Source organism: Pelodiscus sinensis, chromosome 3 (assembly GCF_052426305.1).
Source record: "Pelodiscus sinensis isolate ZL-2025 chromosome 3, ASM5242630v1, whole genome shotgun sequence".
NCBI classification, from domain to species: Eukaryota; Metazoa; Chordata; order Testudines; family Trionychidae; genus Pelodiscus; species Pelodiscus sinensis.
In genome coordinates this window covers 197,900,277-197,918,532 of record NC_143054.1, presented here as the reverse complement: position 1 = coordinate 197,918,532, position 18,256 = coordinate 197,900,277, and the positions used below count along the sequence as shown (strand labels likewise).

The 18,256-nt window shown below is 45.7% G+C and overlaps 1 long non-coding RNA gene across 1 annotated transcript in view; it reads left to right on the top strand.

Moving 5' to 3' along the window:
- LOC142828092 (uncharacterized) overlaps positions 1–17,478 on the top strand; it is a 32,737-nt gene extending 15,259 nt beyond the window's left edge. The window contains exon 3 of the long non-coding RNA XR_012903065.2: positions 16,413–17,478. This is a non-coding gene — a long non-coding RNA (uncharacterized LOC142828092). The remainder of the gene's footprint in view (positions 1–16,412) is intronic.
- The last annotated feature ends 778 nt before the right edge of the window (positions 17,479–18,256 follow it).

Genomic DNA, 18,256 nt, shown 5'->3' with positions numbered 1-18,256 from the left:
CTTCTGGAGACAGAGAGAATAATATTTACTTAGTTCTCAGACAATATGTGTCATCAGTAGATCTCCAAGCACTGTACAAAAGAGGCCATGATTACTGTCTCCATTTTACTGATGGGGAAACTGAGGTACAGAGAGGGAAAACGATTTGCCCAAGGTCAGACAGCAAGTCAGTGACACAGACAGGAATTGTATGCAGATCTAAGTTCCAGTCCAGGACTTAACCCACTAGGCCATATAGACTATTTGCTTTCAGAAGCTTCAATTACGACTAACGTTTTATGAACCTCTTTGGGTACCTTAATAGAGGTACATGGATAAGACCTGGTGAATGTAGAAAATAGATGAGGAGGAGACTGATTTTTTTTAATTAAACAATTTTCCCATGAGGTGGGACACTTATGCTAAAAGGGAGGAACTATTCATTTAAGAGGGTCAAATCTTTTTGACAGAAAATAGTATTTTCAACAATACAGACGTTTGTTTGAAAAATGTCAGTTTCCGTCCTTTCATTGTGGTTTCATTAAACAAACAAACAAAACATCAAATAAAATCTTATTTTCACCTAAAGTCAGTTCCCTACAAGCTGTATTATTGTTCTCTGAAATGCACATTCATGCTAAAGTTAAATGGAAATGCTTTACAAATAGATTAAAGACAGGGACCTGCTTTGTGTCCCAGATAATTAATGGCCACATTCGGACCCAGTTTGCATGACTAAACAGGGAAGTAAAGGGGCATAAACTACTTCCACATGATAGTTACCCAGACCATGTATGGCAGCATCTGTAGGATACCAGTGGTCAGGATGGGGTTAAATGGGGTTTAGAATGGGCAGGGCCAACTGCTAAGACTCTTGGCATAGCAAATAGCACATCTCCAGGGAGAAATCAAACCATGCCAGGTACAAGCATATAGCAAGTTACTTACACTGCAAAACAGGGGAAATCTATGAGGCAGATGGAACTGACTGTCAAGATCTTCTTCCAGGCAGTTCCTAGGGCAGCATAAAGAGTTAACTCTTGATTGGGCTCCCAGCAAAGCCAAAAGTGAGCCTTGAACACTGCCAGCTAAATATGCCTTAAGACCAAAAATGACTGAAGCATCTTTTCTTTACTTCTCTGCCAAGATCTCAGTTTCAGGTTCTGTTTCCCCTGCAAGTGTTGATGTTATTAACACCTAAAGAAATGTAGAGACCGGGGGGGGGGGGGGGGCTGGAACAATTTTTATAGTGAGGGTGCTGGGAGCCACCGAACCAAACTGTAAACCTGACCCCTTCAAATCAGGGGGTGCTGCAGCTCCTCCAACACCTTTAGTTCCAACACCTATAGCAGACTAGAGTTCTATGCACTGTTTGCCTCTGAGGCCACATCTGTACTTAGTGGCAGAGATAGATCTTCTGGCATTTGATTTAGTGGGTCTAGGAAAGACCTGCTAAATCGAATGCTGAGGGCGCCACCAGTCAGTGCCAGTATTCCTTGCAGTCGCAGGGAGTAAGGGAAGCTGAGGGGCGCTTTTGCCCCCATTGGCCTCCCACTGTGAAGACGGTATAGTTTAAGGTATGTCAACTCCAGCTATGTTCTTTATGTAGCTGGAATTGTGTACCTTGGCCGACTTGCTGGGTCTAGTATAGACCTGGCCTAAGTAATGACATCTACTGTTGCAGGAGAGACTGAGAACCTACAGTTCAGGTCTTGGCAGCAGAATAAACTTTGAAGTTCACCCTTGCTCCTTGCCAGTTATGTCTATCCTATGTTTCTGGAGGAACATGGCCTCATAAATATAGCATGTATTTGTTTGTATTTTACACCAGGGGATTCCCTGAGTTTGAAGAATTCAAGATAAAAAAACAAGAGAGGGAACTCTGCAGGTCAATCAGAGAAAGCAATAGAGATGTATTCAAATTAGGGAAATAAAGGGTTAACCAGTGGGGGTTGCTCCAGCCAGGTCCCACTGCAGGTGAGAGCTGCTACAGCCCGGCCAGGCCATGGTTAACCTGTTAAACATTCCATTTAACTGGTTAACTTTTGAACCAGGATTTTACACCCCTAATTCAAATCAGCTGGGAGAACCTTAAAATGTTTATTTGGAATGAATTGAATCCCATCCCTGGATTCTGCCAGACCCCACACTTGTCTGAGAGCTTTAAACCTTCATTAAATCCTCCCATGCCCTGGGCTGCATGTTTGGTATCTCAAACAGCTTTGCCCCCCAAATCCCAAAGTATTTATTTTCCTTCTCAGCTCACTGCTCGAGGTAATGCAGTAGATTGTTCATCGAGGGCCCAATTCGGAACCAACAGAAGTCAACTGGAAGACCCCTCCCCCACTTATTCCAAAAGGAAAGAATTCAAGTTTCTTTGGTACAAAATTAAATTAGTGCCATGTACAGTAATTCCTCATTTAACACTATAGAGATGTTTCAGAAAAGGATCATGTTAAGTGAAAATGTGTTAAGCGGGGTCAATTTTCCCATTGAAAATAATGGAAAAGGTGGGGGTTGCGTTTCAAGCGGTGGTGTCTGTTGGGACCGGGACATAAGGTTGGGGGAGAAAGGGGACTGGGTCACAGCAAGGAGGGGAGGGGATTGGTTCTGGGGAAGGGAAGGGGAGGAGAGAGGAGCGGGATTGGGTTGGGAGTATGCCCCTGTGACGGGTCTGCCGGGCCCGCACTGAGTCTGGAGAGGGGGTGGTCGCTGGGGAACAGCGCAGCGAGCGGTGAACTCTCCGCCGCTTTGCAGGGAGGTGAGGGAAGCCCCGAGCAGCTGCCGGTGCTGGGCTGGGCTGCAAGCGGGGGCAGAGGAGAGGGGGCAGGGCGTCTGGCGAGGGGGAGTCAGTGGGGAATGGCGCAGCGAGCAGCAAACCCTCCATCGCTTTGCAGGGAGGCGGGGGAAGCCCCGTGCAGCCGCCGGCAAGAGGCCGGCAGGGGAAATCGTGTTATTCTGGGGACAATCGTGTAATTAAAAAAACGTTCCCTAAAAAAAAATCATGCTATTGCGAAAACGTTTTACGTGGGCACGTGTTAAATGAGGAATTACTGTACAATCTAACATTACAGGCTATACAGGCATTTCCCCATCCCTCGCTGTCTGAATCTAGCTGGAGCGCACCAATCCGGGAGGGTTATAATCCCACTCAAGAATAAACCAGATTAACAAAAAGAAGGGAATGGCTGTGTCTTTTAACAGCCCCTGCCCCCTTCCAAATGAGGCGCTTCCAAGCCCCTCCTCCCCTGGCTTACAATGGAAGGGTTCTGAGTGTGCTTTAAAAGAGAGAGCAGGGAAAGATCCGCCTTCTTGGGCACATGTTTCAAGTTGGAGATTTGTGGGAAATCAGCGCAAACCTCCCCCTGCTGCCCTGAGCTAACTGAGTGTGGCATTTCTCAGATGATTGTGTGCCACTGCCCACTGATGGATTGGAACTGGAGAAATAAGAATTGCTCCAACCCTGTGCTACCTTCTTCCCATCCAAAGATAAAAGAGCCACCACTAGTTTCCTCATCAACATCCAGCAATTTACTGCACGCTGGGGTGGGAGGTTAGTGGGAACTCTGGGGATCACGTCCCATTTCCAAGAGGAGACAGAATTCACAAGAAGAGCTGTTTCTTACCTTCTTCCCCCAGACACAGGAGCGGTGATGAAAAGGAGAATATCAGGCAGAAGAGAGAGCTAGAATATACCATGTATTGAGATCTGGCTTGAAAATCAGTGGGAAGTATATTCATGGTGGGGTGAGGACCACTGCAGTATCGTATCCAAATGTGCATCATCTAAAATGTCGCCTCCAGGCAAAAAGACAAACTGGCAGGTGTGAAATCTTTAGTTGTATGTTTGTATGGACCGAGCTGTCGATCGATGGATCTTGTCTTCTATGACGCTGTTGGTGAGTGACTAAGCCAATCCTCCACTGGCAAATCCAATTACAGCTGTCACATAAAAATCCACCAGCTGTGGGTGTTGTGCACTCTTTTCAGATCCTATACGTGTCTTGTAATGTCTGGGTACATTGATTCTCAAAGCGTTTGAGAGCCTGGACAATAGTTTCCCATCAGAACAATCTGTCCTGAGTTATGATTTCCAGGTCACCGGGAGATATGCCATATGACTTTGTTGGCCTTTAAGATATCTTTGCAACATTCATACTGTTGCAACAGAGCACTTTCCATGAACAAGCAGGTCATAGAAGACCGTCTTCGGGATCTGTGTATCATCATCCATCCTCAGAACATGACCAATCCAGTGAAACTGTTTGTTCATAAGTGTTGCTTCTATGCTCATGACCCCACACAGGTCAAGGACCTCCGCTTTAGGAAGTTTGTCCCACCAATTCACCTCCACAGTCTTCCTGAGGCAACACATATGGAAGTGCTCAAATTTCAAAATGTGGCAGCAATATATGGTCCATGACTCCGAGCCATACAGCAGGATATGCAGAAAACCTGCCTGATAAACTGTTACATTTGTATGAAGTTTAACACCATCGTCATTCCATAAGCGCTTGGTCAATCTTCCAAAGGCAGTGCTAGTTAAGCAGATACATTCCAAAGGTTTTCAGCGTTTATGATGGAGGATAGCATGCTTCCAAGGTAGCAAAACCTATCACTGCCTTAAGGATAGCATCAGCAACAGCGATCACTGGAGTGCTGGCCTCTTTCTGAACAGGCTGCGATATCATCTCTGTCTTCTTGAGGCTCACAGTTAGTCCAAACCAGTGAGCAGATGTAGCAAAATGATCAGGAGGTCATGGATAGTTGTAGTGAACACTTTGGTGCGAGCCTGAAGTATTCAGAGGTTGAAAATGCTACCATCCATTGTAACAGAATAGGTATGCCGAACGCACAACCCTTGAAAGCAACTAAGAGCATCATTGAAAAGTAGATGCTGAACAAGTAGATGCTGAACAAGGCCACACCCTTGCTTTGTACCATTTGATACTTCAAAAGATGCTGATGTCTCTCCATTGTTAAGGACCCCACCCAGCATACCCTTATGAAAGGACAAAACTATATTGATTAATTTTTCAGGACAGTCGAATCGCCCAAGTACCTTCCAAAGACTGTTTCTGTTGACTGTGTTGAACACCTTGGTCAGGCTGATGAAAATCAAGGGGAAAGATCCTGATGTTGCACTCTACATTTTTCTTGGATCTGCCTGGCTGTGAATATCATCTTGGCAGTGCCTCGACCTGCAGGAAATCCACACCCACTTTCAGGAATGATGCCATTTGTGAACACATGTAATAACAGCTGGTTGTGGAGGATGTGGGCCAGGATCTTACCGTCTATAGACAGCGGTGAGATGCTCCAGTGGTCATCACAGCATGCACAGTCACCTTTTGACTTGAATATGTGCACAAGCAAGGCATCATTGAAATCCTGGAGGACTTGCTCTTTCTCTCACATGATGATAAATAAATGGACTGGAGGGCATATCAGCTGGCCACCACCAGCTTTATAAATCTCTGATGGGCTCATGTTGCTGCCAGGTGCCTTTCCAGATTCCAGCTGCTTGTACCTCATCAAGAGTTGGCGGTACAACCAGCTGTGAATCATTAGCCCACTAAGGAATCTCTTCAAGAACGTGGCTGTCAAAAGCTGACATCTGGTTTAGTACATTGAGAAAATATTTGGCCCAGTGGTCAAGGATTTTAGCACGGTCTGTAATCAGAGTGCTGCTACCACACATAGCCCATTGACTGCTTCAGCCCATCATGCAATGCTTTAAGATCATTTCTGTCGGAGGTGTCTTGAAGTTTGACTGCGTTACATTTCCAAGAGTCCTCTTTCATTTGCAGCAATTTGACTTGTGCCTTTTGCTTAGCTTGAATGTAGGCTGACTTCCTGGAGGCATTCTCTGTATCCTTTATCCAGGCCAGGTGTGTTACATGCATCTTCTTAGAAGAGCTTGAGCATTTTTGTCCTTGTCATCAAACCAGTCCTTGTCTTGCATTTTTGAAAGCCTCATATTTTGACAGCAGTTTTATAGGTTGTTTCCTTGATGTTACTCCAGTCCACCTCAGTAGTGCAAGGCTGCTCTGGACCTTCATTGTTGATGACTAAGGATGTGTCAAGACTTAGTTGAAGCAAAGATTGTGTGTCTGGCTTTTCAAGTTTATTTTCCTCAGCATACAGCAGAATGACGATGTTTTGGTGGACAAAAGTATCAGAGGGGTAGCCGTGTTAGTGTGAATCTGCAAAAGAGTCGGGGAGTCCTGTGGCACCTTATAGACTAACCGAAGTGCTGAAGCATAAGCGCTCGCGGGCAAAGACCCACTTCGTCAGATGCATGTAGTAGAAATTCCCAGAGGCAGGTATAAATATGCAGGCCAGAATCAGGCTAGAGATGACGAGATAGATCCAATCAGGGAGGATGAGACCCACTTCTAGTAGCTGATCTGGAGGTGTGAATTCCAAGAGAGGAGAAGCTGCTTTTGTAGTTAGCTAGCCATTCACAGTCTTTGTTTAATCCTGAGTTGATTGTGTCAAACTTGAAGATGAACTCTAGCTCAGCAGTTTCTCTTTGAAGTCTGGTCCTGAAGTTTTTTTGCGGCAGGATGGCTACCTGTAGATCTGCAATTGTGTGTCCAGGGAGATTGAAGTGTTCCCCTACAGGTTTTTGTATGTTGCCATTCCTAATATCTGAATTGTGTCCATTTATTCTTTTACATAGGGATTGGCCGATGTATATAGCAGAGGGGCATAGTTGGCACATAATGGCATATATTACGTGAGTAGATTTGCAGGAGAATGAACCAGTGATGGTGTGGCTGATCTGGTTAGTTCCTGTGATGGTGTTGCTGGCGCATATATGTGGGCAGAGTTGGTACCGAGGTTTGTTGCATGGATTGGTTCCTGAGTTAGAGTTATTATGGTGCGGTGTATAGTTGCTGGTGAGAATATGCTTCAGGTTGGCGGGTTGTCTGTGGGCGAGGACTACACTGTGTTTGTTTGCCTGTTGAAAGAACGTGTTTGCAATAGTAAGTTCATGCTGTGCACACGTTTGAAGAAGAAGGGTGCTGTTTGAGTTCTTGCTTCCAATACCACGATGTCCAAGCGCCTCTGGCCATGTGGTGCAGTCCTGACCAACGTTAGCATTAAAATCTATAGTAAGTATCTATAGCCGTGGTGTCCAGCCACTACTGGTTTTCCAACCAGTAGCCACTAGAGTAGCTACTTTTATAGCCAACTAGCCACTCTCAACCGGCCAAATAGCCACATGTAGCTAGTGGCTAGCATGCTGGACACCACAGATCTATAACTTAGATTTAAGAGGTATGGAAGAGAACACTGAATTCAGGCTATTGTAGAAAGTCTCCTTTTCGGCATCTGCAGCAGGCAAAGTGGGTGCATATGCACTAACAGGTACAAGGCACTGTCCCTGCCTCAGTCTAAGCTTTGCAGTCATGAGGTGAGGACTGATGGCTTGCGGCTGGGATTCAAACTGGGGAACTAGTGACGTCTTGATGGAGAAGCCAACTCCTGTTTGTCTTGGATGCCCCTCAGGATGGCCCACACAATCATATGAATAGCTTGCTCCAACCTCTGGGATCTGGCTGGTACCAGATGCGTTAACTAAAGACTTTACACCTGCCAGCCAGTAGGTAGAGAACTTGGATGTTCTAATGTCCAAGTTTTCTACCTACTGGGTGGCAGGTGTGATGTCTTTAGTTAATGTAAAATCAAACCCTTCTCTTCCCTTGAATTATTTAATTCTGCAGGAGAAACTCCCCATTTGCTTCCCTTGGTGCAAGCCAGCTACCAACTGCTCAGAACTTTTCATTTGGCCTATTCGATACAAATAGGGATCCTTTCTCTTTACCCAATTGGCATGGGGTGAAAAGATATCAAAACTCCCCATCCCTAATGCTTTTCATCATGTATGTCCAGTGAATGTCATCCAGAACAGGGTGAACAAAATGGGTGCACAACCAGTTCTAAGTGGTGCATAAAATTCTGCTTTTCTTAGAGGGGCAGGTAACAGAAGGGACCGAGCTCTGCATGGACATTCTTATGTGCTTGTTTTAATAAAACACTGAGTCACAGAGCTAAGGCGCAAGCCTGGGGTTGAATGTGTAGAGCCTGCAAATTCACAGAGACCCGCTTTGTCTCTGTGGCCCATGTTTGTGGATTGGATGCAGATACAAATTTTGCATCCGTGCAGGGCTCCATGGATGTCTACACTGTTATTTAACAGCCACGAGGCCCAAGTCGTGCAAACTGTAGTCAGCTGACTATAGGGGTTTTATTGCAACATAGACATACTTTACAGGACTTGTATCTCAAGCCCCACACATACTCTTATTGTCCATTTGGTAAGACATTCACTGGACATACATGATGAAAAGCATTAGGGATGGGTCGCCTGACCTTCCCTGTGTACCATACACCAGGACTCTCCTGTCTCCACTTCTCTTTGCACCCACATTTGTGTCACTCCTGAGCTAGAGAAACACAAACCCAGGTGTATGACTTTATTGTTAATTACTCGGAGCACAGCAGCTGCTAGAGACCTCTGGTCCCATTATGCTAAATGCTCCAGACACATGTAGTCCTGCCCCAAAGATCTTACAGTCTAAAGAGATAATACAGACAAAAGGAGCATTATTAATCCTGGAAGCCCAGAGAGATTGAGTGATTTGTCCAAAGTCACGGCAGGAGCCTGTGCTATGCTCCATTTGTGCCAGGCCTTGCCAGGGCCGAGCTCTGGCCCCTCTTGGCTTGGCAATTCAGAGCTCCAGCACGCATCGGCTGGCTGCTCCAGTTATAAAAGTAAAAAAAAAAAAATGGTGTGAGCCCGACTCCTCTTTCATTATAAATTAAGCACTGAACCTTTTGTGCCATCGTTTAAAATTAAACCCAAGTTTTCTGGGTCCTCAGTTCCATGCCCTAAGCACATGACCTACTTTCTGGTCTTAATTTTTAATCTTTCACACAAAAAATGGGGGAGGGGATAATTGTTATTCTTTAAAGGAAAACCAGAAAAGTTTATTAAAAACCTTTCCTTCCAATGCGGAATAAATGTTTAAAAATATCGTGACTCTGTAGTTTCTTCTGTCACTGAAATTAGGGATGGTAGATGGCAAACTACAAAGCTCTTAAATCTGACATCTCTGCACCAAACAGCTTCTCTCTCCCCCTAACCTGACAGAAACTATTAATTGGTTTCTATGAAATTTTATTCAGGCTGGAAGCAAGAGGCAGCATTGAATTATGTGGCATCCTACATGGTGGAACTCACTGTTTTCCTATTGGACTCAGACACCAGGTAACATCTCTAACTAAAGGGATGTTTTTGTGGACCACATATAGTTAACCTTCAGTGAGTCATGAAGACGCCAGTGGGATAGCTTTAAAATCAATTTGAGAGAGAGAGGGGGTGAACATTTATTAACATCTAATCATGTTAAGACTTTCTACACCATATGTCTGAGCAAGAGAACATGTGAAATGGGTACTAATTACCACAGCTTGTGTCATGTGTGTATATTTTATATGCAGTCCCTGACCTTTTTGTTAATAACTTCACATTATATTCATTGACCTGAAACTAATTGAATTCAGTGGCACTCACTCAATAATTGAATTACATAGTCCTTTTAATTGGGCTCTGATTTAAATGTGAAAAAGTAACACTTTACCACCTGTATTTTTTCCCTAAGAAATTCCTTAGAAGAGTTAGTTCAGACTGATGGTAGGAAGTTAGAGTTTGTGAAAAGCACTACTGAGATTTAAAAAAAAATTGGAAAACCTTTTTGTTCTTTCCCATCCAAAACACTCGTGAATGCTAGTGAATACACCAAAATATTATCCTGCTGCTTTGTTTTCATTTCATAGACTCCTAGGGTTGGGAGAGACCCCAGGAGGTCACCGAGTCCAACCCCCTGCTCAAAGTAGGACCAACCTCAACCAAATCATCTCAGCCAGGGCTTTGTCGAGCCCGGACTTCAGTAGGGCAGTGCAACAGCAAGATAGCGGCAAGAGAGGAAGATCAAAATCGGTGGGGGCTTGGTTGGTTGAGGAGCATCACGTGTAACACGCTGCTACCGCTGTAGCGGAGAGTTTTTAGCTGTGCCTCTCCCAGCGGTGATTTCAAACTCCCTCCGCTAAACGCGAGGCTTTGCTAAGCATCACCAGGTGTTTCCCACCGGCCCCGGGCCGCGTTCCAAGCCCTTGTCTCTCCGCGCCCCTGCGTCAGCGGCCTATTGTTCCCATGGAACGTTCAGACATTCCTCGGAGGATCCATCCTCGCGCGTGACAGACGCGGTCTTGAAATTTCTCCTCGCCAGGGCTCGCTCGCGGGGAAAGTTAATTGCCCAAAGCCGCGGAGGAGAGCCCGGCTCTTTGCTTTTACTATATTTAACTTAAAAATGCAAATGTCATTAGCATCCTGATCATTGATAAGAGCGCCTCGTGCCACGCTTTAACCTCCATTAGGGGAGGATTAGGAGCCACCTTGGCATTTGGTAAGTGTCACTCCGGCAGCACTTGCTGCACAAATGCCTGGCTGTCACAGGGAGCTTTATCGCTCGGGGGGTCCCCCCCTCCCAAGGCAGACTAATAAACCCAGAAATTACAATTGCCTCCCTGCCGAATCTGTGATAGGCGGAAATAATGATATCAGCGCCCTTGCTAATCTCTTCGCCTCTGCGCTTGGCACCAGCCTATTGAGTCACCTGTCATACTCCGCTTTGATGAGGCGAATTCAATCTCTCCGCGGTAATGACAATGGAGCCATTTTCATGTGTGGGGATGATTAGGGGACGGTTTCTCTTTGCTCTGGCGCGGCAGGCACCCCGGGTCAGGCTGCAGCCCCTACCCGCGTGGAAGGAGGCTGGCGGGAGTGAAGTGAGCACGCTAAGTTGCTAGCAAAGCGACCCTCATAGGCTGATTAACTCTTGGGGAGCTACAGAGTCCGCTCCCACACGCCTCTGTCCCACCCACCGCATCAATAGACACGCACCCATAGCCACCACCAGACAGCCACACACTTACACCCTGCACCGCACACATCACACCCAGATCTCTCCTGCACCAGGACACCCCTCACACACCACTCAGCTGCACGCACTACTAGACCCCAATCCTCCCCCCTGTCTCTCGCTGCTTCCTGCCGCAGCGTGGCTCTGCACTCACTGTACCTCCCTGTTGCATCTGACGAAGTGGGTTTTACCCACCGAAGCTATGCCCACATAAATCTCCTTGTATCTTCTCCGGTATTTTATTTAGTTGCCCCGCCTCCTTCTTTTGCTACTCGATGAAAGCCCAGAGAGAATACAAAGGCAGCAGTGGGCACTGAGGAAGAACTGTAGTGATTGTCATACATACCTATAATTCCTAAGCAATGAAGATCTGTTCCTCCCAGCAACAAGTATGCTAGGCACAAAACAGTTGGCTTTTAGGATGACCCTGTGCTGGTAGCCAAAAATTCAGTTGTATTACAGGCAACAGCATATGAGCTTCCTTCATGGCAAAGTTTCCCATGTCTGTCCTCACTATAATGCAGAAATGGCTGGCAAGGTGCCAATGAGGGGTATATTACTGCTCTCCATGCAGCCGGGTAGCACGCATAATGGGTTTGGTTCACTTGTTTGAATCCTCTTCTTACGGCGACAATAGCCATAGTCCCCCAACTGAGATGCTACCACTCAGGATAGCTTGGGTGGGAACTGGGTATAAGCCAGTTTGGAGGTCTCCCGGTAGGCAGATTACCTTTCTTAGCATGAGCTCTCCCAATTAGCAATAGATTTTTAGCCTCATCTGGACAATACCTAACTTTTTCAGATGGGAAACTGAGGCATGGGGTAGCTAAATGGGCTGATTTAAATTCACATTGGAACTCAGTGGATGAGGCACTAACCAAACCACATAATCCAAATCCACCCTACTTCCCAGCAGCCAGACTCAAGCAGGAGGCGATGACGACTGTAGGGATATTGCCTATAGTGCTCTATGATTACCATTCTTACCCCTTCTTGGATCTAAAAGACAGTGTCCCTATCTAAAGGGAGAATTTGGCTCTAGGCTCAGGCCTCTAAGAAAGCCCCAACTTTCTGAACTTGATTGGGCACCCACTTCTACCACCCTGCCATGAGTGATGGGAGTTTTGATATCCTTTCATCCCACCCCTGTCATTTAAGGGAAGGGATCCTTATTTGGACATGTCTGCCAGGAGATACAATCATTAAAACCATAAAGCAAAGTTGGTGCATGGTCATCTTGGGTGACCACAGCCTGGGGAGTGGCCATATACACAGCATAAAGGTTCATCTAGCCCAGTGACCTGTCTTCCAACAGTGGCCAATACCCAAAGGGAAGGAGCAGAACAGGGAATCAATAAGCCATCCCTCCTCTGCTACTACTGTCCATATCTATTGCGATGCAGATGTAGCCTGAAGGTCGCTGAAGAGCCTCCAGAGCTTACTCTCAGGCTAAAACCTTGTCTTGGGGTATTAGCTGCCATTCGCACACCCTTCAAATCCTCCCATCCAAAAGATCTTCTATTTCAGAAAAGGAAGGGTGGGCCTGCATAAATGTGGGAGGAGTAAAGGCAGAGTCCAAGTAGCATGGGCAAAAGCGTCCCCTCCAGATATCTATGCACAAGGGATCTCCGCCTGTCTCTCTAGGAAGGGCTGTCTTTCCAGTCTGCCTATGTCTGCACTGCAACGCTATTTCAGCATACTGGAGTATCCCGAAATAGCTATCCCGTGTCTTAACAGCAAGCCCACTATTTTGGGCTCACTATTCCAATGTCCCTGTAAACCTCATTACAAGAGGAGTAAGGGACGTTTCGGAATAGTGGGTTATTTCAAAATTTGGCGCTGTGTAGACAGCATTAGCTTACGAAATAAACTATTTCAAAATAAGATCAAAATAAGATACACAATTTGCATAGCTTAAATTGCATCTCTTATTTCAAGCTACAGTGCAGTATAGACGCACCCTCTGTGTTTTCTCAGGGCCTCGCACAATTGAGTGCTGGCCAGTTACCGGGGCTCCAGGGTGCAGCAGTAGTACAAATACATAACATGATCAAAATAAATGAAATAATTAGTAATACAAAAGCGGCGAGGAGTCCTGTGGCACCTTATAGACTGACCGAAGTGTTGGAGCATAAGCTTTCACGGGCAAAGACCCACTTCGTCAGATGCATGTAGTAGAAATTTCCAGAGGCAGGTATAAATATGCAGGCCAGAATCAAGCTGGAGATGACGAGGTGGATCCAATCAGGGAGGATGAGGCCCACTTCTAGTAGCTGATCTGGAGGTGTGAATTCCAAGAGAGGAGAAGCTGCTTTTGTAGTTAGCTAGCCATTCACAGTCTTTGTTTAATCCTGAGTTGATTGTGTCAAACTTGAAGATGAACTCTAGCTCAGCAGTTTCTCTTTGAAGTCTGGTCCTGAAGTTTTTTTGCGGCAGGATGGCTACCTGTAGATCTGCAATTGTGTGTCCAGGGAGACTGAAGTGTTCCCCTACAGGTTTTTGTATGTTGCCATTCCTAATATCTGAATTGTGTCCATTTATTCTTTTACATAGGGATTGTCCAGTTTGGCCGATGTATATAGCAGAGGGGCATTGTTGGCACATATTACATTAGTAGATGTGCAGGAGAATGAACCAGTGAAGGTATGGCTGATCTGGTTAGGTCCTGTGATGGTGTTGCTGGCGCATATATGTGGGCAGAGTTGGCACCGAGGTTTGTTGCATGGATTGGTTCCTGAGTTAGAGTTATTATGGTGCGGTGTATAGTTGCTGGTGAGAATATGCTTCAGGTTGGCGGGTTGTCTGTGGGCGAGGACTGGCCTGCCTCCCAAGGCCTGTGAGAATGAGGGATCATTGTCCAGGATGGGTTGTTGATCACTAATGATGCGGTGGAGAGGTTTTAGCTGAGGACTGTAGGTGATGGCCAGTGGTGTTCTGTTGGTTTCTTTCTTGGGCTTGTCCCGGAGCAGGAGGCTTCTGGGTACACGTCTGGCTCTGTCAATCTGTCTCCTCACTTCCTCGTGTGGGTATTGTAGTTTACAGAATGCTTGTTGAAGATCTTGTAGGTGTAGGTCTCTGTCTGAGGGGTTGGAGCATATGCGGTTGTACCTCAGTGCTTGGCTGTAAACAATGGATCGTGTGGTGTGAGTAGAAGTAGGAAAGGATGCCTAAAGAGACTGAATCCTGAGGGCCATGAACAGATGCTGGACAAGAAGGAATGAAAGCAGAGTGATAGAGGCCTAGAGTAAAGACAACCCAAGGATCAATCAACTATCAAATAATTGTGTCAAAGGCAACAGAGAGATCAAAGAGATGAACCCTGAAAAACTCCCAAGATTGAGGTCAGGTCTACACTAAAGGGGAAGTTGAATCCAAATACGCAACTCCAGCTACACTAATTATGTAGCCGGAGTTGACGTACCTTGATTCAAGTTTCCCCACCTTCCCCATAGTGGGAGGCCGATGGGAGTAAATGCTCCCATTGGCTTCCTTTATTCCTTGCAGGAGCAGGCATACTGGCTGATGATGGGGGTGTCCTTTGAGTTCGATTTAGCGGGTCTTAACTAGACCCACTAAATCAAATTCCAGAAGATCGGTCACAGCAGCATCAATCTTCCCCAGAGTGAAGACATGGCTTACAAAGAAAGAGGTCATAGGTGGGTGAGGACAGGTCAGCAGAGTGCAAATGGAAGCCACATAAGAGGGGATTAAGTTTAAGTTTACAGAGAGAAGAGGAGCTTACGTGAGCTATGCATTTAACCATGAAATGAATCATTGTGATGAGTCCAAGTCTACTACTGATACTGTCAAGCTGTCCAGACTAGCCCACAAGTGCAAGGACCAACCTCAGGGCTCACTGTTAGGAAGCAGGGCACAAACTCCAAATTGTCTGGGAGATCTATACTTAGATTTCACCAACCAAGTGTGAACGCCTCACACACTAGAATACTCTCAGCATAGCATCACAAAGAGTCCCCTTGGGTACACTGACCTTTTTTGCCAGTCAGATAAGCTTACTTTTGTGATAGATGATCTCCTATACCTAAAATCACAATATCCAGGTTACTCCCAGTCTTAAAGGACAAGTCACTTAACCCTTGTCAATTGTACCTTAGGCTAGATCTATACTAAAAGGAGATGTTGAAGCAAAATTCGTGATTCCAGCTAACTCACTAATGTAGTTGGAATCAACATACCTTGTTTCGCATTTCCCCGCCATCCCCACAGTGAGAGGCCAACAGGATCAAACACTCCCATCAGTTTCCCTTACTCCTAGTTCAAGCAGGAGTACCCTCAGCCAACGGGGACGCCCTCTGAATTCAATTTAGTGAGTCTGCAATAGACTTGCTAAATTGAACTCCAGAAGATCGATTGCAGCAACGTCGATCTTCCACAGAGTGAAGACGTAGCCCTAAAAGTCTCACCAAAGACAACACTTATAGCCAAGTAACAAATTCACTAAAGCAAGGCTACTCAACTTTGTAAGCTCCGGGGACCACAATGATACTCACAGCACATGCCAAGGGCCGCAACTTAAATGTGGTTACATATGCATGCAAATATATACGCAAATATATACAAATAGCTTCTTTCACACTGATGGGCATGAGATTAAGGCAAGACTACACAACACACAGGCCCCATTTAAGTCAGTTCTGCTGACATTAATAAAATGCAGTATTTACCCAATTTCCACCCATATGACAGCACTTTTAATGAGCAATGACAGTCCAGGAATGTAACTACTAAAATGCATATCAACAGAAGACCAATATATTGACTACTTTTTTGTTTTGGCTCTCACCTGCAGGCCACATGTTGAACCCTGTGTAAGCCCAAACTGCACGGCTAACAGTGTTGGCGAAGCATTTTTGCCACAGTGCCTGGGCTTGCCAGGTGCCAATGCAGGATTTGTCATAGTAACCTAGCTGTCCCATCCAACGGAAGCACAATATATACAACCGAGGGAACAATTGTATAATGACCATGATTCCCTTGGATTTCTCAGAAATGAATCTGGTCAGAGGAAGAAGGATGGTATAGTCTAGTGGTCCCCAACGCAGTGTCCATGGGTGCCATGGCGCCTGCCGGGGCATTTATGTGCGCCCACCAAGTGACCAGGGCCAGCCCAAGTCATTCTTGTGGCCCGGGCCTTGGTGCATGTGTGGCCCCCGGGTGTGCGGTGCATGTGCGGTGCCGCCCCCCTGTGCGTGCAGCACATGAGCGGCTCCGCCCCCAGGTGTGTGGCGCATGCGCAGCCCCGCCCCCAGGTGCCTGGCAGCCCCAAAAGGTTGGACACCACTGGCTGTAGTCCTTCCTTTCACGCAAAGATAGGGAAGCTGCAGAAACACTTCTAGGAGGCTAGAAATAATGGGACTAAATATTATGCACGGCTGTTATGATGTTGAAAACTGACTTATTTTCATTTTATTTTCCAAGGTCACCCCTTTGCCCCATCCCTTCTCCTCCCTGTAGCTGCTGATCTGGAAGACAGCAGAGAAAGCAGCAGTACTCCTATGGCAAGGCCAGATGAAATTTGCAACAACGTGGCCTCCTTCAGCAGCACTATGGATTCCTGTCAAAAAAGGAAATGCACCAAGACCAGTGCTGAACTGCTCAACAACCTAAGGAAGTATAAGATGTGGACAAGATAACCTACAGTAGCTGCAGGACAAGGAGGAAAACATAATGACTTCTACATGGATTGTAAGGCATCGGTGGAATGGAAACGCAAGTCAGCCAAAAAGCATTCATTTCTGCCATCATTTCTAGTCCCAGTGTCAGAACCGAACAGTATCACCATGGTTTACTTTCCTAGCTGTCATTCAACCCATCATCTATCACCAGCCAGAGTTCTCCTGACACCAGCCTCCCAACTGTCTTCTGGTCCCTGCTACCCATGTTTTTCACATTAGACTTGTTTTGAAAGTTTTCTGCTGTGCTGATGTGTATGTTCATGTGCATTTTGGACAAGATTTTGGTTTTCTAAAATCATGTGAATGATGATGCCTTAAAGATCTAGAAAACATGACCTATGAGGCAAGATTGAAAGAACAGGGTTTGTTTAGTCTGAAGAAGGCCGAGAGGGGACATAACTGTTTTCAAGTGCATAAAAGGGTGTTACAAGGAAGAGGGAGAAAAATTGTTCTCCTTGGCCTGAGGATAGGACAAGAAGCAATGGGCTTAAACTGGAGCAATGGAGGTTTAGGTTGGACGTTAGGAAAAACTTCCTAACTGTCAAGGTGGTTAATCATGGGGGTATGTCTACACTACCACCCTAGTTCGAACTAGGGTGGTTAATGTAGGCAACCGAAGTTGCAAATGAAGCCTGGGATTTGAATTTCCCGGGCTTCATTTACATCTTGCCGGGCACCACCATTTTTAAAGCCCCGCTAGTTCAGACTCCGTGCCCGCGGCTACACGCGGCACGGAGTAGGTAGTTCGGATTAGGCTTCCTATTCCGGACTACCAGTACACCTCGTTCCACGAGGAGTTCCCTTCCAGTCATATGATTCCATATGCTCCTCAAGAAGTGTGCAACCTCAAGCAATCTGCACTGTCCTATGGCTCCAAGGAGACTTCTTATACTATTGCTTCTTTATTTAAAGTCAAGCATTAGTCCTTGCCTATACACTAACCCACACAGGTTTAGTTAAACCTGGTTGTACTAAACCGGTTTACTTAAGTCAGTGGAAACTCCCATGTGGACACTATTTCCATTTAAAAGTGGCTTATTTCAGTTTAGAGTAAACCTGTTCCTAACCAACTTAAGGTGTTATGTTCAACCAGTGCTTATTTTGGCTTAATCTAGGTTTATTTCAGTTTACTTTAAGCCAAAGCATTCCAAGTTTGTAAGCAATCAAGCTCATAGAAACACTGACCACCGAACACTGACTACAGTCTGCAGATGACCTCTGCAGCTACTCTAGTCCCCTTAACCTTACAACCAATAGTAATAGCAATACACACATCACAATGGTCTACCTCCTTCTCAAGACATGTATCTCTTACGGTATAGTGTATAAAGTATAATTAGCGGTACAAGGATGAGACTTTAATAAGTGACTACTGAAAATTATTTTTTTCCTCTTCTCAAAAACCAACACAAAAATATCTCTAATTAAAAATAAAATTCTACAGTAGGAAAGCTGATAAAACAATTTTACCAGATTGCACAAGGAGCTAATTATGGTGTATCTGGGTGTGTGGTTTTTGCAAAGAGTTCAGTAGCATGTGATGCCTGGTGTTGTGTAAAAGTGAATGTTGATTAAATATGTTGTTTC